Source organism: Mauremys reevesii, linkage group 3, assembly GCF_016161935.1.
Source record: "Mauremys reevesii isolate NIE-2019 linkage group 3, ASM1616193v1, whole genome shotgun sequence".
Classification (NCBI taxonomy): domain Eukaryota; kingdom Metazoa; phylum Chordata; order Testudines; family Geoemydidae; genus Mauremys; species Mauremys reevesii.
In genome coordinates this window covers 69,118,325-69,124,324 of record NC_052625.1, presented here as the reverse complement: position 1 = coordinate 69,124,324, position 6,000 = coordinate 69,118,325, and positions in this window count along the sequence as shown.

Below are 6,000 nucleotides of genomic sequence, written 5' to 3'. Positions count from 1 at the left end.
AGGAACAATTTTTCTCCCTCCTCCTTGTAACAACCTTTTATGTACTTGAAAACTGTTATATCTCCTCTCAGTCTTCTCTTCTCCAGACTAAACAAACTCAATTTTTTTCAATCTTCCCTCATAGCTCATGTTTTCTAGACTGTTCATTTTTGTTGTTCTTCTCTGGACTTTCTCTGACTTGTCCACATATTTTCTGAAATGTGGCACCCAGGACTGGACACAATACTCCAGTTGAGGCCTAATCAGTGTGGAGTAGAGCAGAAGAATTACTTTTCATGTTTTGCTTACAACACTCCTGTTAATGCATGATGTTTGCATTTTTTTCCCAACAGTGTTACACTGATTCATATTTAGCTTGTGATCCACTATGACCCCCAGATCCCTTTCTGCAGTACTACCTCTTAGGCAATCATTTCCCATTTTGTATGTGCACAGCTGATTAATCCTTAATAAGTGGAGTATTTTGCATGTGTCCTCATTGAATTTTATCCTATTTACTTCAGGCCATTTCTCCAGTTTCTCCAGATCACTTTGAATTGTAACCCTATCCTCCAAAGGACTTGCAACCCCTCCCAGCTTGGTATCATCTGCAAACTTTATAAATAATTAATGAAGATACTGAACAGAATCAGACCCAGAACTGATTCCTGTGGGACCTCACTCAATATGCCTTTCCAGCTTGACTGTGAACCACTGCTAACGACTCTCTGGGACCGGTTTGCTAACCAGTTATGCACCCACCTTTATAGTAGCTCCATCTACGTTGTATTTCTCTAGTTTGTTCATGAGAAGGTCATGCTAGACAGTATCAAAAGACTTATTAAAGTAAAGATATACCACATCTACTGCTTCTACCCATCCACAAGGCTTGTTACCCTGTCAAAGAAAGCTATTATATTGGTTTGACACTATTTATTCTTGACAAATCCATGCTGACTGTTACTTATCTCCTTATTATCTTCTAGGTATTTACAAATTGATTGCTTAATGATTTGCTCCATTATCTTTCTGGGTACAGAAATTAAGCTGATTGGTGTGTAATTCCCTGGGTTGTCCTTATTTGCCTTTTTATAAATTGGCACTATATTTTCCCTTTTCCAGTCCTCTGGAATCTCTCCTGTCTTCCATGACTCTTCAAAGATAATTGCTAATGGCTCAGATATCTCCTCAGTCAGCTCCTTGAGTATTCTATTTCATCAGGCCCTGGTGACTTGAAGACATTAAACTTATTCTTTCCCTATTTTAGCCTCCGATCCTACCTTATTTTCACTGGCATTCAGTGGCATATAAGACGTCCAACCGCTACTAACCTTTTTGATGAAAACTGAAACAAAGTCATTTAGCACTTCTGCCATGGCCACGTTTTTTCTGTTTTCTTCCTCCTCCTCCTTGTAACAACCTTTTATGTAACAGGACTACTCTGTCCTTGGTCTTCCTCTTGCTTCTAATGTATTTGTAGAATGAATGTTTTTTCTTGCTACTCTTTGTTTCTAGCTAGTTTAATCTCATTTTTTGGCTTGGCATTTCTAATCTTGTCTGTACGTACTTGTGTTTATATTCATACTTTGTAATTTGACCTCGTTTCCTCTTTTTTTGTAGGACTCATTTTTGAGTTTCAGATGATTGAAGATCTCCTGGTTAAGCTGGAGTGGTCTCTTGCCATACTTCCGATCTTTCCGACAAAGTGGGATAGTTTTTGCTCTTGTGCCCTCAATAAGGTATCTTTGAAAACCTGCCAATTCTCTTGAACTGTCTTTCCCCTTAGACTTGCTTCTCATGGGATCTTGAGCAAACTCAGGGAGTTAGCAGATAAGTTTGCCTTCTTGAAATCCATTATCTTGATTGTGTTCTTTTCCTTCCAACCATTCTTTAGAATCATGAACTCTACCATTTCATTATCACTTTTTCACCTAAGCTGCCTTCTGCTTTCAAATGCTCAACCAGTTTCGCCCTGTTTGTCAAAATCAAATCTAGAACAGCCTCTCCCCTGGGAGTTTTCTCTGCCTTCTGAAATAAATTGTCTCCAATATATTCTAAGAACTTGTTGGATAATCTGTGCCATGCTGTTATTCCCCCAAGAGATGTCTGGGTAGTTGAATACCCCCACCATGTCCTATGCTTTGGATGATTTTGTTAGCTTAAAAAAAAAAGCCTCATCCACCTCTTTCCTGGTTTGGTGGCCTGTAGTAGACCCCCACCATGACAACAGCCTTGGTTTTTGTTTTTTTACCCGTTTCATCCTTACCCAGATACTTTCAACAAGTCTGTCTCTTTCCGTCTCAACCTCAGTCTGGGTGAGTTTTGTGTCTCAGAATGTGAAATTATGATTCATATGGCACTCTTTATTTCCACCGAAGGCAAAATGATGGCTCTGTAATGAATGCGTTTGAATACATTAGGTCCAGTCATTAATGCCATTACGTCAAGTGATGAAACCTCCCAGAATAGATCCAAACAGAGCTGGCAACTCTAGAACAAACTGTGTCCCTAACTTTGGGGCAGTGAAGGATCCAGAGGCAGTTGGACTACTGCATCCCTAGTATACATAGACAGGCAAGATTTGGCGATGCTGGGCAGAAGCACAGGCCCGGATCTTCTAAGCACATGTCTACATCGTAAATTACTGCACAGAAAGACAGTGTGAGGTTTACAGTGTACCAGCTTGCTGCACAAGGGCTTGCCTACATAGCAAGTTATAAGGTTTACATTTCAATGGAGATAGGTGTCTAAATACTTTTGAGGATCTTTACACCCTTGCTGTTACATGAGTAGCATGTGACCTGCCTGTAAACATGGGGGCAAGTCCAGTAGATCAACTACCACAGTAATCAACTGGCTATTGAACTCTTTGGAGCAGGGAAACTTGGTCTGTGGAGCCTGCACTAGCCCTGAGGATGGAGTAGTAGAGGCAAAGTGGCTCTGCTGCCACTTTCCTGCATCAGATGGAGGATTCTTCTCCCAGTACCCCCTGGAGGTGCCCAGCATACAATCCAGACTGGGTGCTGGAGACAGGTTTCAGGGTTTAATGAAATGACTATTGAGCCATGTAGAAAATAAGTTCTTTCCAAAATAAGAGTGCTGAAGGGTATGAACATTTTGCAACTTGGATACATTGAGAAATCATTGAATGAAGGATAGAACTAATATGGGGAAAGTGAATGAGGGAACACTGTTTAAACTAAAATATGGGAGCAAGGAAGAGACACACATGTTCTTTTAAAGCTCTGAGGACAATTTTGAATACAGGCAGCCTCTCTGCTGTAGACACCTGTTCTTTGGATCCATGGATTTGGATTTTTAATTAATTTTCAAGATCAATAGAGGGGATTCACATGTAAAACTAAGCTCTGAGAGCAAAGAATTCCAGTTCCTTAACATTCTGTGACTGGTTGCCTGAGAGCCTTCCATGTTACATTAAGGAATAGTAGGCCCACATGGACAGACCTAGTACAAAAGCAGAACTGAATGTGGGAGGGCAGATGGGCTTATGGTACTAGACTAGACCTCAGGAAGTGTCAGTTTACATCTTGGCTTTGCTAGACTTCCTGGGTGAGTTTAGGTAAGTCATTTTCAGTCCCCAATTTCAAAAACAGAAATTGTTAATTACCTGATCAGAATGTTGTGAAGGTAGAATTCATTGATTCTTAGGAGGGGGTCAGATATTATGGAGATGGAGGCCATAAAATGACGTAAAGGTCCTCAAAGATTATTGAAAGAAAAGAGCAAAGCAAAAGGGTTTTGTACATTACATTGCCATTTTTCTTATAAGATTGAAGTTCATCTTGGCTTTGATTGGAACGCAGGCTGTAACGGCCTTCAGGCAATTGAGCCAGCCATTTTTCTTAAAGTATGATAATTTCTTACTCCTCCACATCTGCTGGAGTATTCTTTTCATATATGAATTTTCTTCTAAAGGATGAAAAGGAACAAGGAACTTGATGAATGTTTCATTTTTTTGTTCAGAAACAAATGGATGATGATAATGACAGCATAATAGTACTTTGCTCTTAAAGCACCTTTCATCTGAGGATCAGAAATACTCTACATAGGTGGATAAATATTGTAATCTCTGTTTTAAAGATGGGGAAACTGAGTCATGGATCAGTTAAGTACTTTTCCAAGTGCAGACAGCAAGTGGCAGAACTGGGAATAAAGCCAAAAATTAGGCAAAAATAAAAGAATAATAAGAAAGTAGACTCCATGATTCAGGGATGAGAAATAAAAGCTGTAATTGGAAAATCTCTATGGGGCCATTATGTTTTCAAAGCTGAAACACATCAGGTTAAGAACTTATCTGAAGGATATCTTGAAATCCGTGCTGAGGGAATGATGAAGTATATGTTTCTTTTGTAAAATCAAGTACTTTTCCTGAGATAACAGCACTTCCAGCTGAGCAGTCCGTCAGCTTCCTAACTCCTAGTCAGTCTCTTTCTGATCTGATGCCATCACTCTAAGATTCAGAGAATTACTGATTTTGGCAATAGTCTTGCTAGAGATCTTTTCAAATTTGAAGATGATGTAATTGTACTTCTTAACCATAAGTTTTTCTTGAGACTTTTTTTCCAGTTCAACAGTCCTCCCAAGTAAAATAGCACACTGTTCCCATTAATGCCAGTGGAAGTTTTAGCCCCTTCCAATTTTAGAGTGTGTCTGCAAACATCAAATCTCCTCCAGGCTTGTATCCCCACATCTATAGCTGAAAAATTATTTTATATATTCTTGTGGGAAGTGGGATATTTACCAGGCCTCTTTTGGGAGTGGAAATAAGTGGTTTATGGGCAGTTTCAGCTAACATAGACCTCCCATAAATAAAGACATGACTTTTTTTTATTTTTTATCCGTGGACTAAGGCCAAAGCCTCTTTCTCTATTTGATGGTATTGGAGTTCAGTTTTTGTCAGTGCTCATGATGCAAGAGCCACTGGTCTCCAGTTTGGATCATACCATTGTAGGACTAATACCCCCTTTGGAGGCATTCATGGAAAACTTAGTTTTGTATTTAATGTCTAAGTACCTCAGAACTGGGGCCTCTAACTCCTTCAGTTCCTCAAACTTTGTATTATGAATTACATCCTGTGTCCATGGGAGGTCTTTGCACAGTTGTGCTCTCAGTGTACCATGATCAGTGGAACTGAATCAGAGGGCCAATGTTCTCTGAAGGGCCTGTTATTGAGGGGACACTAGGGAATGCCAGAGAGTTAGGCTGGAAGCAATGGCCATGTGGAAAGAGCAGTCCATTTAATAAAGAGCAGGATTTAATAAAGTTACTGATTGAGGCAGCTAGATTAGGCACAAATTTCCCTACACAGTTCACCATTCCAAGGAATGCACCCCTTCCCGATCTGTTGCAGCAGGCATATTGGTGATAGCCTCAACCTCACTGTGATCTACTTGTACACCTTGCTGTGTCAACTTCTTCAGGAATGTTATTTCCATTACACAGAACTTGCATATTTGTTTAGGTATATCCCAGCAGCTATTGCTGGGCATTGTCCTGGCTTGTGGTGTTTGCCATAGTGTGTACAACTCCATGTGCTGTTTTTGCTGGACTTTGAGCTCTGCATGCCTTTCTGCCTCAGGTCCCTTTTTACTGATTATTTTGGAGTTTTGGTTGTATCTACAGCATCAGAACACTGTCCACCCTCCATAAGCTTCATTCTGGACTAAGTGACTTCTGTTGCTTGCATGTCGGCATGCATCTGATGAAGTGGGTTCTAGCCCACGAAAGCTTATGCTTAAATAAATTTGTTAGTCTCTAAGGTGCCACAAGTACTCCTGTTCTTTTTTCTGTTGCTTGGCAAATTCTAAATGCTTTGTCAAGGGTTAATTCTTAATCTTTCAGTGTGGGTTTTTTGTTCCAGATTCTAATCAGGATCTGGTCTCTTATCAGGGACTCAGTTATCCTCTCAAAACTGCAAGATTGTCTCTTCAGCCTCAGATCAGTCACATTCTTTTCTATAGTTTCACTCCCTTTGATCAAAAACATCCCTCATTTTTAAAT